Genomic DNA, 22,584 nt, shown 5'->3' on the forward strand with positions numbered 1-22,584 from the left:
CCCACAATAGCACAGCATATCTATCAGCGTGGCCCAAATTAGAAGAAGGAGGAGGAGGAGGAGGAGGAGGAGGAGGAGGAGGAGGAGGAGGAGAAGAATACAGCTAATATCAAATGTTCATCAGGATGCCAAGCAACTAGGTCATTGGTGGTGATATAAAATGGAACAGCCACTCTAAAAAACAGTGGCAATTTTTCCTAAGTTGAAACACACACTTTACCTTATGACCCAGAAATTCCACTCATGGATATGAACCCCAGCAAAATGAAAACTCATTTCCAGAAAAACCTGTTCGTAACAGCTTTCATGGTAATTGCCCAAACTGGGAACAACCCAAATACCCTTCAGCAGGTGAGCCAGTAAACAAGTGCTAATCCCTCCATATAGTGGAATAAAAAGAAAGACCTGTGGATGCTGTGACAACTCAGAAAGATGGATGGTATGGGTAACTATGTTGGTGAAAAGAAACAATCTTAAAAGGTTACATACTGTAAGATTGCATTTGTGTGACATTCTCAAAGTAAAATTACAGTGATCGAGAACCATCGATCTCTGAGAGATCGGTGATCTCAGTGATCTCTGAGGGTTCGGAGAGCGGGAAGGGTATCAAGATAAAGGGCCAGTACCAGGGACTTTGTTCCTCGTGCTGGGGCAGCTGTGTCCTCACTGTGGTGGTAGTTACAAGAGTGTATTCATGTGATCAAGTTCCATAAAAGTATACACTCAATAAAAATAAGGCACTTTGTAAAAATGGATGAATTCCACATAAAGCCTGTAGTTTTAGTTGAATAGTATTATCTCTCTCTTGTCCATTTCTTAGTTTCAGTGATTGTGCGGTGGGACCGATGTTATCAGTGGAGGAAGCTGGGTGAAGGCTTCCATAGCTGAGTTTCCATAACTCTGTTACTATTTTCGCAACTTCCTTGCAAGTCTGCAATCATTTAAGAGTAAAAAGGTTTTAAAATTTTCCTTACTAGCAGCTAACAATTTCTGAATATTTACTAGTTTCAGGCCTTTTGCTCAGGACCCGATGTCTATTATCTCGTTTGACTTTCCCAAACAGCCCTGGCTGGTATGTTCTGTTTTCCCCGTTTATTGGTGAAAAGACTTTACCAACATCATATGCAAACACGGTTTCGAACACCTGTGGCCTGGCTCCAGAGTCTGTGCATTTAACTCGGTTCTTCCTCCCTTACCAAGCTTTGAGATACAAACACCAGTGTAGACCACACTGTGAATAGACCACGTTGCTGAGAATCCCGATGGTATTGCTGAAAGATGTGGGTTTTGATTTGCTGGGATGAACTGGCTCTTGCAGATTTAAAAGTGTCTTTTTCAAATTTCTTTTCACAAGAAAGCAATAAGAATGCATAAAAGAGAATGCTTAATCTATCACACGTTATTAGAGTCTCCCTTACCACAGAAGCAGCTTGCTGGGAGTAGGGGGCAGAGCAGTGTGGGGAAAGAAAAGGAACCCTTGGCTTTGAGGCTGTTGAGTTGTGATCTAGGCTCTGATATTTACTGGTGACCATGAGCAACTTACTTAACCTCTCTGGTCTGTTTTTTTGGTTTTTGGTTTTTTTTGTTTTTGTTTTTGTTTTTGTTTTTACCTGCAAAACAGAGACCTATGCCCCCTGACTGAACAGCTGGAAGAGTGTAACAGACTGAATTGTGTTTCCCTAAAATCCTTATGTTGAAGCCCTAACTCCCAGTGTAACTATATTTTCAGTTGGGGCTTTTAAAGGGGTAATTAAAGTAATGAAATGAAGTCATGAGAGTGGGGCCATAATCTGATATGAGGGCTGTCCTTCTAAGAAGAGGAGGAGACACCAGGGATGCACGCACAGAGAAAAGGCCATGTGAGGACACAGCAAGAAGGTGCCGGCAGCAAGCCAAGGAGAGTGGCCCCAGGAGAAACCAGCCCTGCTCACACCTTGATCTAGGACTCGCGACCTCCACAACTGTGTGAAAATACACTTTTGTTACTGAAGCTGCCCAGTCTGTGGCGCTTTGTCATGGCGGCCCCTCCACCACCAAGCAGTTCTCCGGTTCTCACTGGGCACTGACCGGGTGTCCCACAGATGCAGCTCCGTTCTCACACTGTCTACCCAGGGATAGCATCAGAACCTCCCATTGAAGGCTCATTCCCATGAGACTGCCCCCACCCAGCCCCGTTCAGACACCAGTTTGCAAGTTCAGGTTGCCACTTGTGCTTCTGACCCGATGGCTGTAAATCAGAGGTTCCCATCACACCCTCCTTGGGTTCAGTTAATTTGATGGCAGGTCACAGAACTCCCGAGAAACAGTTTACTCACTAGATTACTGGTTATTACAAAGGACCCAACTCAGGAACAGCCAGGTAGAAGAGATCTACAGGGCAGGGTATGTGGGAAGGGGCCATGCTCTCCCTGCCCCCCCACTTTCTCAGAACCTCTCCCTCTTTCTCTCTCTCTCCCCCTCCCTCCCTCCCTTCCGGCACTTCCACATGTTCACCAACTCAGAAGCTCTCCAAATTCCAAATCTTGTCCTTTTGTGCTTTTATGGAGGATTCATTATATACATATATGACTGATTATGTCATTTTCCCTTGGTGACTGAACTGGAGGTCTTGGGTGTGGGAGGGCTCCAGTTCCAACCCTCTAATTCCGGTTGGTTTCCCTGACAACCAGCCCCCATCTTTTGGGGCTTTCCAAAAGTCACCTCATTAACATAAAGTTGGGTGTAGCTTAAAGGGGCTTACAATGAATAACAAAAGAAACTCTTTTTACCTTGTAGCTCTTATCACATAGGAAATGCCAATGGCTTTAGGAGACCTGTGCCAACAATAGTGATGAATGAATATCTATTTCTTACTTGAAGTCACAATATCACACAGCCCTAGCACACACATACAGAGAATAACTCCTATAGGATCTGAAGGTGTTAGAAAAGTCTTCAGTGCTGATTGCATATCAGGTGAGGAGGTTGGCATGGAAATCTAGCACCCAATCTTGTTTGTCACAAGTCTGCACCATACTTCCCGTGTTTTTAATTGTCCAAGCCAATGTGTCTTAAAAATATATTTGAGGAAAGAGTAGTTCCGTGACAAGATGTGAATAGAGGTGCTTATGGGGAACAGGGAGGTGGAGGTTTTGTGATCAAATAAAACTTAGAAAAGACAGATTAAACAAATTTAAATAAGCTTCTTTGCTGCAAGACTGCCCAGAGCCTTTTGAAATACGTGGGTTGTGACTCTTTAGAAGCGTTAGATAATTCATTTTATAGCATTTCCAAATTTTTTCTAGGAACACCATTTAATCAAGTAAGGTTTGTGGGTGACAGCTTGGGAAAAGGTGCTGTGTTCCTTCCCCGAGGGCTGCTGTAACAAAGTATCACAGACTGGGTGCCTTGACACAACAGAACTTTATTGCCTCACCTGTCTAGAGGTTGAAGTCCAAAATCAAGGCATCAGCAGGGCCATGGGCCTTTTAAAGCCAGTTAGGGAGACTCCTTCCTTGTCTCTTCTAGCTTGTGATGGTGGCCAGCCAGCCTTGGCACCCTTGGCTTGTAGATGTGTGAGTCACTCCAGTCCCTGCCCCGCTCGTCACAAGGCTGTCTTTTTTTCTCCCTGTGTGTGTCTGTGTCTCTTATAAGGACACTGGCCAGGCTGTATTAGGGGCCCATCCTAATGACTTCATCTTCACTATTATGTCTGCAGTAGATCTCTTTCCATATAAGGTCACATTCTAAGGAACTAGAGGTTAGGACTTAAACGTATCTTTTTGGGAACACAATTTAACCCCTGGTAGCTCTTAGAAGTATTTTACAACTATGGTAATAAATATCCTAAATTTTACTTTGTTGATTTTGTCTGTCTGTTTTTCGGTATAAGCTGCTCATTTAAATTTTACGTTCTTTAAAGCAACAGATTTTAATCAAAAGTGCATAGAACAACCACATGTAATACTTTTTAAAAAATCTGTTTCCATCCCCTGCCCAACTCAAGATTCTGATCCAGTGGGGGCTTGTGTGATAGACTTTAATGCAGGCTTGTTTGAAAACTGCTGCATTTGAGACACTAGATGTGACTGTCTGTCTTCTATGTTCCAGAGTTTTTCAGGGCCTACATGTGGGTCTTCTTTTCAAACACTTCTGATACCTACTTTTCACGGTTTCTCCTTCCCCTGAAAGTGCGTTGCTATACTTTGCAAGTATGTGGTCATGATGCGTGGGATGGCCCAGTCTCATCCCAGAGCACAGGGAAGAATGTGTAGGTGAGGGATGCATCTGGGAGTCTGATCCCGTGGCTCGGCCAAGCCTCCTGCGGCAATAACTTTGAAAGCTTTCTCTCCAAGGCACTATGGGCCAGGGCAAAGTATGGACACGGCCAGACTGGATTAAATACATTAAAATTGTGCTCTGGGCATGGCATTTCATGTGTGGGAGTTACGTGGAGCTGAGCTGGGATTTTGAGTCACATGACATTTCTTTCTTTTTTTTTTTTTTTAAGTTTATTTATTTTGAGAGGGAGAGAAAGAGAGTACACGAGCAGGGGAGGAGCAGAGAGAGAGGGAGAGAGAGAATCCCAGGCAGGCTCTGCGTTGTCATTGCAGAGACCCAACTTGGGACTTGATCTCATGAACCCTTGAGATCGCAACCTGAGCCAAAACCGAGAGTCAGTCACTTATCCCACTGAGCCACCCAGGCACCCTAGAGTCACATGAATTTTTTTAAAAATTTTAAATCCAAGTTAGTAAACACATAGTATAATAATGATTTCAGGAATAGAATTTAGTGATTCATCACTTATATGTAACACCCAGTGCTCATTCCAGCAAGTGTCCCTTAATGCCCATCACCCATTTAGCCCTTCCCCCCACCCAACACCCTGCCAGTAACCCTCCATTTGTTTGTTCTCTGTATTTAAGTCTCTTATGGTTTGTCTTCCTCTCTGTTTTTATATTATTTTTGCTTCCCTTCCCTTATGTTCATCTGTTTTGTATCTTAAATTCCACCTGAGGGAAATGATATGGTACTTGACTTTCTCTGACTAATTTCTGTTAGCATAATACCCTCTAGTTCTATCCCTGTTGTTGCAAATGGCAAGATTTCATTCTCTGATCTCCGAGTAATACTTCATTGTATATATAAACCACATCTTCTTTATCCTTTCATCAGTCGATGCACATTTGGGCTCTTTCCATACTTTGGCTATTGTTGATAGTGCTGCTATAAACATGGGGGTGAATGTATCCCTTCATAACAGCATGCCTGTATCTCTTAGACAGATACCTAGTAGTGCAATTGCTGGGTCATAAGGGAGTTCTATTTTTAATTTTTTGAGGAACCTCCATACTGTTTTCCAGAGTGATTGAACCAGTTTGCATTCCCAACAGCAGTGTAAAAGGGTTCCTGTTTCTCTGCATCCTTGCCAACACCCGTTGTTGGCCTGAGTTGTTAATTTTAACCATTCTGACAGGTGTGAGGTGGTATCTCATTGTGGTTTTGATTTGTATTTCCCTGATGATGAGTGATGTTGAGCATTTTTTCATGTGTCTATTAGCCATCTGGGTTTCTTCTTTGGAAAAGTGTCTATTCATGTCTTTTGTCCATTTCTTCATTTGATTGTCTGTTTTTTGGGTGTTGAGTTTGTTAAGTTCTTACAGAGTTTGGACACTAACCCTTTATGTAGTATGTTATTTGCAGATACCTTCTCCCATTCCATAGCTTGCCCTTTAGTTTTGCTGATTGTTTCTTTTGCTGTGCAGAAGCTTTTTATCTTGAGGAGGTCCCAGTAGTTCATTTTTGGTTTTGTTTCCCTTGCCTCTGGAGACATGTCAGGTAAGAAGTTGCTGCGGCCAAGGTCAAAGAGGTTGTTGCCTGTTTTCTCCTCTAGGATTAAAAATCTTTTTTTTTTTTTTTAATGTTTATTTATTCTTGAGGGAGAGAGAGACAGAGTGTGAGTGGGGGAGGGGCAGAGAGAGAGGGAGACACAGAATTGGAAGCAGGCTCCAGGCTTTGAGCCATCAGCACAGAGCTGACGTCATGATGAACGTCAGGGCTGAACTCAAGAGCCGCGAGATCATGACCTGAGTTGAAGTGGAACGGAGCCACCCAGGCGCCCCTCTCCTCTAGGATTTTGATGGCTTTCTGTTACATTTAGGTCTTTCATCCATTTTGAGTTTATTTTTGTGTGTGGTGTAAGAAAGTGGCCCAGGTTCATTCTTCTGCATGTCGCTGTCCAGTTTTCCCAAGACCATTGGCTGAAGAGACTGTCTTTTTTCCAATGGATATTCTTTCCTGCTTTGTCAAAGATTAATTGGTCATATGTTTGTGGGTCAATTTCTGGGTTCTCTATTCTGTTTCATTGATCTATGTGTCCGTTTCTATGCCAGCACCTTACTGTCTTGATGCTTACAGCTTTGCAATATAGCTTGAAGTCTGGGATTGTGATGCCTCCTGCTTTGGTTTTCTTTTTCAAGATTGCTTTCGCTATTCAGTGTCTTTTCTGGTTCCATACAAATTTTAGGATTGTTTGTTCTAGCTCTGTGAAGAATGCTCATGTTATTTTGATAGGGATTGCGTTGAATATGTAGATTGCTTTGGGTAGTATTGACATTTTAACAATATTTGTTCTTCCTATCCAGGAGCATGGAATGTTTTTCCATTTTTTTGTGTGTGTCTTCGTCAATTTCTTTCATAAGCTTTCTATAGTTTTCAGTGTATAGATTTTTCACCTCTTTGGTTAGGTTTACTTCTAGGTATTTTATGGTTTTTGGTACAATTGTAAATGGGATCGATTCCTTGATTTCTCTTTCTGCTGCTTCATTATTGGTGTATAGCAATGCAACTGATTTCTGTGCGTTGATTTTATATCCTGAGACTCTTCTGAATTCATGTATCAGTTCTAAAAGTTTTTATGTGAAGCCTTTTGGGTTTTCCACATAAAGTATCATGTCACCTGTGAAGATTAATTGTTGACCACTTCTCAGACTGTATTTCTGTTTCAGGAAGTTATTTGAAAGATCATTGCTAAGCAGCTCTTAAATGACTCTCTCTAAATTCTTGGCACCACCTTAGCTGGGTGGTCTTTTGTCTCTGTCCTCAAGATCCTTAGGATGCCCCTTTGAGTCAAATCATTCAGCAATGAAGTCATATTTCATCTACCGTGCTGACCAGAGAGGCCAGCTTGTTAATTTAGTATGCCTGCTCTTGTGCTCAAAGAAGTTTCCATAAATCTACAAACATGGAAGGATGAGGCCCGAGGCATGTGGCCATCCATTCTTTTCTCTAAAAGGGTTGGAATACTCAGAAGAATCTTTGTAGACTTGGACCAGAATTACCGTCTCAGGGAAGGTTGTATGTAATAAATGGTGCTACCCTGAAGAGGACATTCGGATTTTGACAGGGTGCAGAGGGAGAAGAGTCAAAAATCAAATCAAATCAAATCAGTCAGTGCCTATTGCAGAATTCCTTATTTGAGTCATGTGGCATTTTCTTTTTGAAATAAACGAATTCAGCACACATAATGTTAGAGGGGTGCTTGTGTTTTATCTTGTTTAGAAGATTAGGCATCGTATTAACTTGCTCTTAGTGTGTAGCACGTTCTCTGAAGGCCCACATTAAAAGGACAGGTTTAAAGAAAGCATGCTGGTATCCCCATCGTCTTGTCCTGTTGTCGAGATCGTGCCAGCCTGATCCCTCTCCCAGCGGGCCTCCTTCCCCTTCCTCTGCTCTCCTCGGGGAGTGAAGCAGGGCTCACACCCTGACAACCTGCAGAGCTGATAAGGTGGCTTGTGTTAAAGAGCTCCCAATTGGAAGAGAATTTCTTCTTTTCTTTAATGGCCAAACCTTTCTTGGCCAGGACACCTTTGACCTTGGTGGACTACAGGGGCCCTCTCTAGATTGATCCAGGAGACCCTCTCCTACATTGCCATCACATTAATCACTAGTGCTGGAGACTTGTAATTATAGCTCACCTGGAATCAGAGGCGGCCGAAGAACCCGATGCAACAGAGGAAAGTGGCAAATAGACTTTGTGCAGGTAAAGTCAGGGGTGGTCCAGAGAGGGCCTGAACCCCAAATAATGGACCTCCTCTCCTGCCTTGATTATATTTGTGAAGCGCAGTATCCAGATGTCAGGTGATTAGCATACTTTGCTTTTCTCACTACCTGATGGGAATAATGATTTTCTTCGTAGAGTCCCTTTAATTTCAATTAGAGGTGAGTAGAGATTAAATTAAACTCATCAAACCTACTGCCTACCAGGAGGAGAAGCACGTAACCTCCAGGGCACCAAGAAAATGCTCTGACAACCAGGGAGGACAACCAGCTGCAGGAAGGGGTGAGGCCAGCTAATTAGGTTGAGGCCACCCAGTTGGCTGATTACCATGAGAGAACCTTTTCGTTTTTCTTAATTTTTAATTAATTACTTTTTAAAAATTTAAATCCAAGTTAGTTGACATATAGTATAATAATAATTTCAGGGATAGAATTTAGTGATTCATCACTGACATATAACACCCGGTGCTCATCCCAACAAGTGCCCTCCTTAGTACCCATTACCCATTTAGCCCATACCTACCCCCCTAACCCCCCTCCAGCAACCCTCAGTTTGGGGAACCCGTTTTTTTTTTAATTATTAATTTTTTTTAACATTTATTTATTTTTGAGAGACAGAGAGAGACAGAGCACAAGTGAGGGAGGGTCAGAGAGAGAGGGAGACACAGAATCCAAAGCAGGCTCCAGGCTCTGAGCTGTCAGCACAGAGCCCGATGCGGGGATCTCACAGACCGTGAGATCATGACCTGAACTGAAGTCGGACGCCCAACTGACTGAGCCACCCAGGCGCCCCCAGAGAAACTTGTTTTTGAGCCAGCTGAAGTGACTGGCATGCCAGCAGCAGATAGGACATGATTCAACCCTGCCTTCTTCAGACCAGCCGTCTGTGTGCTGAGGATGGGCCCCCGCATCCTCGGTGGCTGGTGGACATGGGCAGTGGCCTCAGTGCCTCCGTGGCTGGACGTGAAGATGAGCAGCATGGGTGACCTGCACAGGTGGATACAGATAAGGAACCTTATGAGACTGTCCCCAGGAAAGAGACCAAAGTAGTAGAATTTAGCACAGTTGATAATTCTGTTGATCTGTCACTTTGAGCCACAAGGTTTCTTATAATATACGTGTTTATTAATTTGCATTTTTACCTGTCAGGTAGACTGCACATTTGTAAAAGAGGCATTTTCTTTGGGAAAAAGAACTTGGATATTTAAACAACAACTTGGATATTTAATCTTACAATGACAGTGAATCTAAAAAGTTCCTTTATTCACATGTCTTAAAATTCTTTGCTGGAGAGATTTCTTCTGCTATTTTGTTCACCTGGCCAGTGACTGAATCTTAAATTTCCTGGAATATGAAGATGCATGTTATCTATAAAGCTCTGTGTTGACCTCACGTCCTGTGATGAGGATCCGTGTGTCCATTTCCTGTGGATTACTGCAGTTTGTTTTTCAGTGTGTGAATGACCCTGGGCCTCTGTCACCTCTTCTTTGAGGTCTGTGTTTTGGTTTACTCTCATGGCCCCCCTGCCGCTGATCTCGGAGTCCTTGGGAAAGGCTTCTTGTTCCATATTATGTCATTCTATCTTAGCTCTGAGTTCTGATCCTTAACAGCCTCTAATTAATAATTCATTGAAAACAGTCCTGGATGTTGCCTACAAGTTCCTACCATGTCTGGCTCCTTCCTGGCTCTCCAGGCCCAAGCTTCTTTTCCCTCTCTGTGCTCAGTGAGTTTATTACAATCATTTAAGTGTGCGCTGTTTCGTCCTGCCACAGGATCTTGGCACATGCTGTTTCTCTACCTGTGACTCTCATGTCCTAGTCAACTTGTCTCTGGGCTCTCCCTCAGTGCTCCTGCTGTGTAGCATCAAACTACTGTAAGCCTTTCCTTGATGGCTTTTGTTACTCTTGCATATACTGGTGTTACTTACTGATTGCTGTCTATACACCAGATCTGCTCTTGCTTATTAATTGATCTAGTATGTGACATTTCAAGAGTTCTTAATCATGGGCTGTCCATGTTATTGGAGTGAGATTCATCCCACATTTTATGCCCTTCATGAGCTTCTCACATGACTGCTCCTTCTCTGACTCTTCAGTCAGCCCATTTTTGCTTTTTCTTCTGTCCCTCCATCCCTCTCATTACCCGGATGTTACCCAAGGAAAACACAGATGCTGTGGAGTGTGAGTGGTTACAAAGGGGGTTTTATTGGGCTCCTTGAAGAAATGGCCGATTCTAGCTCAGGGCAGAAAATGAACAAGACTAACCTGGCACATATTGCCCGTTGTGAGAGCAGGAAGCTGTCGACTCTTGTGAAAGGACTTGGTTGCAACCCTAAAGGGAAGAGGCTTCCACTGACCAGAGATGGATTTACTGGGAGTCTCTCCTTAAAAAATTAGCAACAGATCAAAACACATGATGTATGTTACAATCCATGCTGATAATAAAAATAAGAGGCAGCAAAACCACAAGTTCAAAATAGTACCCAAAAAAAGAGGGTCACCATTGGTCCAATATTTATTTTGGAAACCAATAAAAAATGAAGAGTAGCAAGCATTTATCCAACATTCCTCTACAAATGGTTCCTCTGTCAGCTAAATGGTACAAGAAGTGGGGCGCCTGGTGGCTCCTTCAGTTGAGTGTCCAAATCTTGATTTGGGCTCAGGTCATGATCCCAGGGTCGTGGGATCGAGCTCCACATCAAGCTCTGCACTGAGCATGGAGCCTGCTTGAGATTCTCTCTCTGTCCCTATGCCCCTCTCCCTCTCCCTCTCCCCAGCTTGCTCTCTCTCTCTCTCTCTCTCTGTCTCTCTCTGTCTCTCTCTGTCTCTCAAAATAAAAATAAAGTGCAGGAAGGGAACCTTTTCTTTCTAGAAATTTCTGGAAATTTTTAATAAACGATGAGGGTTGATAGAATTGAAATGTGACCCCTAGTGAACTAATCTAGGCATTGAGCATCAATGACTGTCAACATCACAAGAAGACTACCAGACATTTGTCTGAGGGAAGTAACAGTAGCATAAATGAAGTAAATATATCCATCCATCCATAAGTAGTCAGCCCTGAATCTGATCAAGCCTCTAAATGTAACCACCAGTTCACATATAGGGGACAGAAGAACATGTCAAATGATACCTGAGAATTGTTATCAGTGAAATGTGGATTCTGAGACACTCTTCATGACAAACAACTTGGTTCCTTTAACGAAAAACTGTGAGAGAAATAAGGAAGGGAGTTAGCATGAGAGACTTAAGAAATCCCTCAACAAGGCACAATGTGGGGGCTTTATTTGGATCCTAATTCAAACAGTGGCTGTGATTGGCACAATGTGGGATGACTATTAAGCTTTTGTCTTTAAAAGTCCTTTTCTTTCAGAGACCTATATTGACATGTTCACAGATGAGATAATGTGATGTCTGGGATGTTTCACAATAATCTGGATGATCTGTTGTTGTAGAACAAATCACCCCAAAATTTAGCGGCTTAAAACAAGAAGCATTTATTGTCTCACACAGTTTCTGAGGGTCAGGGATGCAGGAGGATGGATGGTTGTGGCTCAGGGTCTCTCACAAGGTTGCGTGCAGGGTGTCGGCTGAGGGCTGTGATCATCTGAAGGCTTGACTAGGATGGAAGATCTACTTCTAAACTCATTTATGTGGCTGTTGGGAAGAGATCTCAGTTCTTTTATAGCTGTTGGTTGGAAGCTTCAGTTTCAGTGGGCAATCTATAGGCCTCTTTCCATCAAAGCAGTTGGCCTCCCTAGAGTGAATTATCCAACAGAGATTGGGAAAGCAACCATGACAGAAGCCATGGTGTCATTTACAGCCTAATCTTGCAGGTGGCATATCATCACTGCTGTATTCTCTTGATCACAGAGCCCAACTCTGGATCCCAGAGCAGCAACCCTGGAGGCCCCCCCCCCCCCCCCGTGAGGCTGTGAATATCAGGAGGGGAGGATCATTGGAGGCCATCTTGGAGACCATACGGGAGTTAGAGGAAAGTGGTGGTGGGATGCTGATAAAATAATATTCACCATGAGTTGACAATTAAAAATTTCTGTAATAAAAAGTTTTGGGGGGGATGGGAGGAAATATATTTTAAAGACAGAATGCTTAGATTTCAATTTCAGCCCTTGTATTAGCTGTGAGATCTTGTCAAGTGATGTGAACCATCTGAATCTGTTTCTCCATTTATAAAAAGGGAGTGATGAGAATGCAGTATCTCGTGGGGGTTGCCATGAGGCTTGAAGGACACACTACTCGTGTGTGCTCAAGCCAAGGCTGGTGTGTGGAAAGCATGCAATAAATACTAGTTATCAGCAGTAATATCTTTTCTTCTATCTCAGACATTCTTTCTGCTGAGATATTCGCAGGACCATTCGCAGGACCACCTTTTTTCTAGAAACCCTTTAACATTTTAGAGGCATATTGTGATTTTCTCTGGAAAAGCTACCATTTGTTTCTTATCTCCTCTTTACATGTGTTTCCTGTCAATATGCTGCAGAGTAAAGACCTTGCTCACCGTGGAAACTGTGTGTGTGTGTGCGCACGCGTGCACGCGTGTGCGTGTGTGGACACGTCTTTGCTTTCCTGGCTGTGTCAGTACGTTGAGAATGTGGCCTAAGCCAGTGAAGGGCTGCACCTCTCCCACAGCTGATTATACATTCACTGTGCTGCAGTTCTTATCTGTCCAGCACCCCCTCCTCCCTCCTATCAGTGAAATCCCTCCGTCTTTACCAAACCCATTTGGTGAAGTTTAAGTAGGACTTTCCCCAGCTCTTGCTACTACAACCTCAAGTTCAGAAATGGGAGCATGATCCAGACCTGGGTAAGTCAATGGTCCCATTCTCTGGCCACCTGATTGGCTCAGCCCCAGACACATTACCTAAGCTGGGCTAATCAGTGTGTTTCCGGGGACTTTTCTGCTAAAAAATATTGTGGAAATCGGTCTGGTGTCATGGTACCAGATTTAGCAAAACAGGTAAACAGGGAACCCACTTAACTTTGAATTGCAGATAAACATTAGGTACATTTCTAGCATATTATTTGTTGCTTCTCTGAAATTCCAAGTTGATTGGGCATTCTGTTTTTATCTGGCACCCTTAGCTCTGGCCACTGGGCAGACTGAGCCAGGAAAGTGTGACACCAGTGATGTAGACAGCTGTGTGGTTGAGAGCCACCTGGCAGAACGAAGCCCAGTGGTTCCGGGAGATAGACACAGAGGAACCCAGCCTGGAGTGCATCATTGAGTCCTTACTCCTGGTCCTCCCCTGATAGGAGCCAATGACTTTCCTTTTGCACACTTGTAGGCACACTTGTAGGGGGGCTTTGTTTTTGTTTTTAGAATTTGATTTAAATACTTTCATAGCCTCAAAATACAATGCCATCGGTGCCCTACTAGGAAAACCTAACCTTTACTGACTGCTGAGTATATATGCTGGACTGGATTAAGCACTCTGTCTGATTATCTCATTAAATTCTCGTTGTAACCCTGCATGGTATAAATGAAGAAATTATTGACCTAATAACTTCCTTTCTGTGAGTTGTTACACTGCTATTACTGTATACGTACGCATTGTGTCACTATGGTATGTGTACTGGATATTTACTATAGTAACATCTGAAACAGTAAGACCCTGAAAAACTAAATTTTCATCAGCAGGGGACTGACTGGTCAAATGTTGATACATCCCTAAAAAATATGTCACAATGCTATACAGGGTATTTGCTTATTCACAGATTTCCATCAGACAAGTTTGATATCCATATGTAATTAATTTGGCAGAGATCATTGAAACAAATACACTTTAATTGAGTATAAGTTTTACAAAACTATGGAAATCTTCCAAGTGATTCTACAGAAAAAGTTCTCATGTAGTTGTCTCATGGGGTCACACTGTCGTTGCCAGGCTCTTCCAGAAATGAATGTTGCTATCGCTGAACGGGCGAGCTTGGGGTGGGTCAGGGCACATCCATCACCACCCCCTGCACGGTGACCCCAGATGTGTGTTCTCGGCATCTACCGGCTTCCACTCTGGGCTGTGACTTTGCATCCGTGTGCACGGGACTGTCAGCCTGACAGGGAGGGGACGGTTTGGTGAAGATGAGCCCTCGGCATCCCCGGGGCCACATCTGCATTCCATTCTCCCTAAATGCTGACTATAAATACACATCTCTTCAGAGTCAAAGCTTCCACGGAGCTTGGCACCATGTTTGGAATTAACTGGCACTGTGACTTCTGTCTGCTCTCGCACACTGAAACTGATGCAAGCATTCTTCCCCCAAGAAGCAAAGCTGAATCAAATCAAAGTTTTCATAAAGTTTATAGAGGATGAACTTGGACCTTCAGAAATGTCAGAAAGATGCGAAGAGTGAGGCCTGCTGTTTATACACACACCATGGTACTGCATGGAGACACAAAGCAGATATTTCTGTCCAAGTAGCATTTGGGCTGTGGCTCTCTTCAGTCTCTCAGGGATGCCCTGAGCAGGTTCCCTCGAACCCTAACAAAGAGGACAGTGAACTGACACAGTACAGCAGTGAGTGGTCCTGGACACAGCCTTGCCTCCGATGGCTTTGCTCCAGGCCCCTGTTCCATCTCAGGTGTTTTCTGATTGTAGAGAGTCACCAATTCTGGGCTCGTCACCACCATCTCACCTGGCACACATACTGCTGTTGCCCTCAAAATGATGTTGAAATGCTGTTCATTGTTCACGTCCAGGAGATCTCTCGTCTCCAATTCGGCATTAGCATCGAACAGCTGCTATCTTCAGACACTTCAATTTGTTATAGACAGCGTTAAGGAGAAACCGGGACCAGCTCAGACAAGGTTCTCTCGGTATCTGTACTTTCTCCCCCAAATTGCAAACATCTGGGCCTGCTCTTTAATACCACGAGCCTCTTGGGCCATTCTGTTTTCATGTTTGAGAAACACCATGTCACTGTCTACTTTCCCTGCTGGAATCAAATGACAGTCTGATTCACTGGAGCCTGGGCTTTGGGGTAGCAGTGCCACGGGACGTGTGCCTTTCCTGTAAACTGTATTGTGTGGGCACTGCCCTAGGTCCCTGATGTGTGGGTGCCCAAAAGATGCAGTCGTAATTCAGCCACGGGATTTCTCAGCCTCAGCTGGAGCCTGGGAAGATCATCTCAGGGATGGAGTTGAAAGGGTGTGTCAGGAGGAATTATATTAGGATGAAGAGTCCATATTTATACTAAATCATCATGTGGTCTAGTATCCTAGTCAGGTCAGAAGTCAGGTGTCTCTGGGTCTCTGACCAACAGGCTTCTGTGGTTTGCGCTCAGAGCTCAGTGGCAGTGGACCACAGAGATGTCAATGAGGAGTCTGACATCAGAATGCAACAGTCTTGGGGTGCCTGGGTGGCTCAGTCGGTTGGGCATCCGACTTCGGCTCAGGTCATGATCTTGCGGTCTGTGATTTCGAGCCCCGCATCGGGCTCTGGGCTGACAGCTCAGAGCCTGGAGCCTGTTTCGGATTCTGTGTCTCCCTCTCTCTCTGACCCTCCCCTGCTCATGCTCTGTCTCTCTCTCTGTCTCAAAAATAAATAAATGTTAAAAAAAAAAAAAAAGAATGTAACAGTCTTTGCTTGTCTGTTCAGGCTGACTTGACTGACGTGAGCTACGCCCCTATTTTAGAAGGCAAGGGGTACCGTGTCTATTACTGCTAAAACGGACAGTGGAAGACCCTGTACAGGGTACCTTCACTTTTAGCTTCTTAATTTTAGTTTGTCAATAAACATGTACCCTAAGCTACCTGACAGCACTGTGCTAAGTGACCTAATAAAGTCAAGCATGTTTGATAAAGGCCTGCACTATAGCTGTCCCCCAGGATTCTGGACCCCCGGTCATTATGGATGCTAGATGTGAATGGTCAGCGAGGAACAGCGGACACGCACATGCTTCCTATACCTGCTCTGTTCACATGCATGCTCTTAGTCCACGGGATTTCATTTACAAGTCGCAAATTCAAAAGTAAAATTATTAAGAATTTCAAGACAGTGATGGCAAAGCATTAAACCAAGCAGGGGGCCCTGTGTGGCTGCCTAGGTCACATGCCCATGAAGCCAGCCCTGAATGGGATCGTGGCTTTGCACATGACCCTATAGACTCTGTCCACCCCTGAGGACTGTACTTTGTCAGGGATGTAGGGAGCTGAGCTCTCAGTGTTGGGAGGGGTTGTGTTGCACAGGGTTTCGGGTATGGGGCTTCACATTTTGAGGCTCCCTTTCCTCATACTTGCTCTGCTATCCTGGGCAAACATTTCACTTTTTGGGACTCCATTTGCTGATATGTACAACAGGAACCTGATAGTACCGTTTAGAGTCATTAGGGGGATCAGGCGAAATAATGCATGCAAAACACCTGGTGCCCAGCATACGGTTGTTATTGGGCCAATGTTGGCTGCCATTGGAGGACTTGGGTGAGGCAATTTCAAAGCCATGGCGGGGGTGCTGCAGTGACCTCCTCCACACCTAGTGGGTGTATAATTCAGGTCTGCTGAATGCCAGTGACTTTGATGGGCATCGTGGATTGGTGGCTGTTAGCCTTCCCCCTAAGTCCCCCTAGCCCGGACCCCCAGCTCTGTGGATGGGAGATGGTTTTGTCTCCTCATGTCCATTTGTCATATCAGTCCCCTGCTTTTAATTGGGAGGACTCAAGCATTCGTTATAATTATGTAGACAGGAAAAACGTGATTGCTGTATCACAGAGAGCACTATAGTATTGATTCAACTAAATCAAATGCTGGTGGAGGGAGAGGATTATTGCTCCAGGACCCTCCGCTGGCCTGGATGTTGTGACTGTTTCACGGAGATAAGCAGCCCTGCTGGGCCTGCTGGCACTCAGGCGCGGGAGGCTGTGGGGCTCTTGGTTATCTCCCCAGGCATAAAGCTGTACTAATTGCTTTGGAAGCGAGGCCTTTTCCCGGGCAGCAGCAGCATATGCTGCCTGAGCGCGTGGAGCAAAGATAAAGAGCCACCCTCCTCCTCCTTCACTGAAGTTTAATAATAAAGTGGAACTGTCACCATTTCCAATAAATTGTTTATTTTAATTTAGAAAAATAACGAAAACTGGCCACCTTCTGGCACGCCGTTGTGGCATGTCTTCCTGGCTCGGGCACTCTTGAACCTTCTGTTCTCCGTAGCTGGCTCTGGAAGGCGTTCGGATCTCGGTGTTGGTGAAATCAACCACATGTCTTTCTCCATGTAATCAAACCTGGCCCTCACAGGGAAAAAGAAGTCGTTTTCCAAGGCCCATTAGATGGTAGCGCTGCAAACCAGGAAGTTGGCATCGAAGGCATTTGGAGTATAAAGCTTTGTAGGATTTTTTTTTCCATGTATTTATTTTAGTGAATGTGAAATTGAGATAGTCTCACATTTTTCTGTCATCACTGTTCTTTCAGATGACTTTTTTCCTGTATTATCAGGGGGAGGTCAGCCCAATACCCCTTGCGTGAGAGGTGAGCTGAAGGGGGCGCCGGGGTGGCTCAGTGGGTTAAGTGTCTGACTTCGGCTCAGGTCATGATCTCATGGTTCATGAGTTCGAGCCCCACACTGGCCTCTCTTCTGTCAAGATAGAGACCACTTCAGAGCCTCTGTATCACACCCCCCCCCCTTCTCTGCCCCTCCCCCACTCACACACTCCCTCTCTCTCAAAAATAAGTAAACATTAAAAAGAAAAAAAAAGAGTGAGTCGAAGGCCCAGATAAAGGTGATGTCTTCCTCAGGTGTTCAGGGAGGGTGAGTGGCAGTGTAGGACTTGGAATTCAGGCCACCTGCTTCTGCCTGCCACTCGGAGGCACCAATGCGAGCTCACTCTTCCACCCACCATGGAGCAGCTTTTCTCATCCCCATTTCACAGGGAGCAAAACTGAGACCTGAGAGCCAAAGCTACTTGCCTCAGGGCCTTGTAGCTGGTAAATAGTACAACCAGAACTAGGACTCAGTCTCCTGAATTTCAGTTCAGTTTTTTTTTCTTCCGGAGTCCATGGGTTCTATATACCAATTGCTTATATACAGTGATTATAATGTGATTGCATTAAATATGACACATTTTGAATCTTAGAGCAACCACAGCTGAGGACAGAGAAAAGAAAATCTGAATTGATGAAGACGCTTCAGAGCAGTCGGCCAGGCCCCTTCCTTCCCTTCCAGACACTGCCCTTGGAGTGCACGTGGGTAGGATTCCTCCTTAGCAAATTCCTCCAGGTTTTGAGTAGTGAAAGCAGTGGCCATTAAATCCACGTGCACCAGGAGAGCTCTGTGAAGTGCCTGACTCTGTCTGGCAGGAGTACTCACAGGACATAGGTAAATCGTGTAGTGTAATGCCAGTGATTAAAAACGGGAGGCCGGGGACAGGAAATGAAGGGGATCATTGTAATCCAAGGGCAGGGCTTTGGAAGCATTGTCCCAGCCAGAGTCATTGTGATGGTTGTGGTCATTAAGGTCCTTTCCTTTCAGTTAAGCGGCCCAAATCCAGCTAGATCTGGTCAGGCAAAGAACCAAATTTATTGGCTCACTTACCTGAAAAAGCTAGGCGTGCCTGGTTCTAGGAACCCAAGCCACATGATTCTGCCTTGTTTCCTCCATTATGGGCTCTTTTCTCATTGGCTTTACCTTTATTCAGGTGAGCTCTTCCTCCCCAGAGGCTTGATGGCTGCTGGCAACCCAGCCTTCTTCCCAGTAGTCTCAGTGGAGAGAGTTTTCTTCCCCACATTTCAGTAGAGGCCCAGGGATTGGGTCATATGCCCATGCCTGATGGTGCCTCATGGAATTCAGGATGGAATTCACAAATTGGTCAGGCCTGATAAATGGGTTTACCCTTTGATCTGGAAAGGAGGAAGAGAGATGTTAACCTCACCCAAATGATACGAGGCACTAGTGGAGAAGGAAAATCGGAAGAAGGGGAATGGATGTTGAACAGGCAAAAACCACCCATATCCAGTGGGTATAAGCCTTAGTTTCCTCTGACTCACTCTTCATCAGTCGCTTGGTGAGGAGAAAGGACCAGTCTTGCCCAAATGTCTCCAGATGAGTGCTGTCCAGTAGAACTTTATGCAGTGATGGAAATGTTCTTTGATCATCACTATCCAATGCAGTAGCCACTAGCCACATGGGGCTGTTGAGCACTTGAAATGAGACTGGTGGGACTGAGCAATGGAGTTTTGTTTGTTTTTTTGTTTGTTTTTATGGGGGGGAGAGAGAGAGAGCAGGGGAGGGGCAGAAGGAGAGAAAGAATCTTAAGCAGGCTCCATGCTCAGTGAGGAGCCCCACCACAGGACTTGATCTTACAATGGTGAGATCATGACGTGAGCTAAAATCAAGAGTCAGACGCTTAACCGTCTGAGCCACCTAGGTACCCCAAGCAACTGAGTTTTTATTTTTAGGTAATTTGATTTAAATTTAATGTAGATGGCTACCTATAGCTCTTGACTGCCATAGTAGCTCTTAGTGGAGCCATATCACTGGAGATAGTTCCCTGGAAGGCAAGGCCTCAGTTTTGTGTAGAATGACAGGTGGGCCAAGGATTAAATGAAGATTGGAAGACCAGGATGATGAAGCAGATTTGGTCCAGGTATACAACAGGAGAAAACAGAGTCCAGACATGAGGGACATGAGAGGGAAAGACACAAGAGAGAGTCCTTCATCTGTGATGTCGTTTGGAAACCCTTAACCTGGGGAAATATTTTTTCCATGTAATACAAGGACCAGATTTGTACCAAAAAGAAAGAAAATCAGAATGGACCTTGTTATAAAGTTGGGTTGAGGGGAATTCCGTGACACGTTATTGCATTTTACTCCTAAGTGTCCGACAATAAAAGCAACCATTGTCTGAAGCAATCTTCCTGCACATGACATTCAGTTGCACATGGATTAAAGAAAAATTAAACGGGGTTGCTATGTTATTAAAAAATAACAACAATGCTGCGTAAACTTGTGTGGCCGAGCACAATGAAATGCAGTTGACAGAAATGACATCAGATGAATAGAATGAACTTGTGAAGGCAAGGTCTAGCCACAGCAATGTGAACCCAGGGCAGGTTAAAGCCCAGCCTCTCTACAAGCTGCGTGATGGGCATGTGTCATGATCTCTGCGTCCTGTAGGGTGTGTGGGGACCACCCTGAGGTGATGCCTGCTGAGCCTAAGTCGTTCCTGGTGGACATTAGTCGCCTATGAGTCAGGTTTCCATAGGCGGCCATTCTTGGAGAAGGCAGACTGATCTGTTTTGATCCCTTCCTGCTCACCTATAGCCAGGGACACCTGGGCTTCCTCAGATTCAGTTAACTGTCTGGATTTGTACAGTCAGTGCTTGTGAAGGACATGCCATGTGCTTGGCATCCTGCTGGGCGTTGGGCATCCAGCAGGAAGAACAGAGAAGCACAAGTCTTGGTTCCTGGCCCTGTGGTTTGTCTGGGTCCATGGCCCTCAGCATTCCTCTCCCCCAACACCCAAGCCACTTGATGGTTACCTGTAGACTCACCTGTAGTGCAGGTGTAGAGATTAAGAGCTCATGGCCAGTACCTGGCATATATACATATGTATATGTGTATATATATAAAAGTAGCAAATGTATAGCAGAGAGAAGGAGGCATTAGAATGGGTGAAGCAGACCTGGGTAGAACCTGAGCCAGGCAGCTAGGAGGTGTGTGAATTTGGGTACAGTGCTGACCCTCACTCTTCCCATCTGCAAAGTGGGTTGATGGAAACTTACAGGGTTGTTGTGAGGATGCAGTTACATGTTATTTGCTAAGGACCTATTATGAAGCAGGTTTCCATGACTCCATGCTCTGGTGAGCATGAGAGTATGATTGCTGTGAGGAAAGGATGGACCTGGGAAGGGGTCTTATGGGTTATGTGAATATATCTAGGGTGAGCAGCCAACTTCAAATCCAGCCTTGATTTGTGTTAGGTCTGGGTGCCATTAAAGCTGAACCACCGTGAGGATCCCACCAAAACTTCCCAGTCCAGTTTTCCAGCAAATCTGCAGCCACGCCCATGACCAGTGGCCCCTGATGCTTCCTGTGGGGGCCTAGGGAGAATAGCATCTTAGACCATCAGCATGTCCTAAGATCTGTCTCTATGATCTATTCTTATTCTGTGATCAGTTTTTGGGTTCTCGGGCAGACACATCATGAGCTGGTGTCACTATCTGAATGCTGATGGAATTCTTGGGGCATTGAAGGGTCCCAGGGCATGGAAGAGAAAGAAAGCCATTCCTCAGCCAGGAAATCACCAGCAAACATTTTCCGTGAGCACACCCTTCCTGCCCCTCTCCCTCCCGGGTGACTCTTCCATCCAGTTTCTTTAGCAGACGAGGGTGTGGATGCCTTTGGGGAGAGCCCAATTCATTTCGGTAGAACAGAAGTGGTTTTGGAATAGGCCAACTGGAAAATAATGCCAGGCAGCTATGGCACTGTGGACATGGGCTTTGGGTCAGCGGACATGCCACAAGCTCACGTGGCCCTGAGCACGTGCCTGGACCTGCTCTTGCCTCTTTGTTGAGAAGCAGAAACATAATGGGCTCCAGGCTTGCTTCCTTCTGCCCCCTTTCCTCTCCAGCTGATGCTGGGTTTCTGTCGATCCAACATAGCCAGATAGGCCTTAGGGATGTTTCTGAAGAGGCTTGGTCCCTTTTTGTGAATTCCTTGAATCTCTTCTGATTTCTAGCCTGTGTCTCTCTTGCCGTAATCACAATTCTTACCCCATGACCCAGTCTTTATCCTTGCTCTTTAAAGATGGTTTGAGCACCTTTTGTGTATCAGATATGTGGTCGTCATGGGAGATAGAGTAGGCCACAAGACATGCCTGGTCTCAGAACATCATTGTCTCGAGTGGGGGCAGAATCTAACTAGGCAGTTACATACCTGGAGTGCTAAGTGAAAGGTATATCTGAGCATGGGGTGCAGCATGGGGTCCTAAGGAAGCATTCTCTTTTTACATTTTTTTGATGTTTATTTATTTTTTGAGAAAGAGTACAAGCGGGGGAGGTACAGAGAGAGAGGGAGACACAGAATCTGAAGCAGGCTCCAGGCTCTGTGTTGTTAGCGCAGAGCCTGGTGTGGGGCTCAAACCCACGAGCCATGAGATCATGACCTGAGCCGAAGTCAGACGCTTAACCAACTGAGCCACCCAGCCCCCCCCCCACTAAGGAAGCATTATAAGTCACTGTCAGAGATGGGGGGTCTAGGAAATTTTCCAAGGCAGGAAGGCGATGAGGTCTCCAAAGTCGATGGGACCAGGTGTGGCAGGGGAGCCAGGAAATGGATGGAGAGTGGATTCCCAGTGAGGAGAGCATGTACACAGTCTCAGCAGTGATCAGAAGTGGAAAAATTGAGGGTAGAAGAGGATAAAGTAAGTTTTGAGAGATGAAACTGGAAAGAAAGAAGGAATTTTAGATAAATTAAGTACTTTTCACCAGAATTAAATGAATTCTCTCCCTAGAATGTGCTCACAGCTAAAAATGCATATGGCAGGTAAATTTTATATTGAATAAGTTCTTATGTTTTGAATTCTGAAGGGAAGAAGAACA

General features: G+C 44.9%; 1 protein-coding gene across 3 annotated transcripts in view; it reads left to right on the plus strand.

Moving 5' to 3' along the window:
* The window catches only part of CACNA2D3 (calcium voltage-gated channel auxiliary subunit alpha2delta 3), an 897,621-nt gene that overhangs the window by 434,596 nt on the left and 440,441 nt on the right, over nt 1–22,584 (plus strand). The window lies entirely within an intron of this gene.

This window comes from Felis catus, chromosome A2, assembly GCF_018350175.1.
Source record: "Felis catus isolate Fca126 chromosome A2, F.catus_Fca126_mat1.0, whole genome shotgun sequence".
NCBI lineage: Eukaryota > Metazoa > Chordata > Mammalia > Carnivora > Felidae > Felis > Felis catus.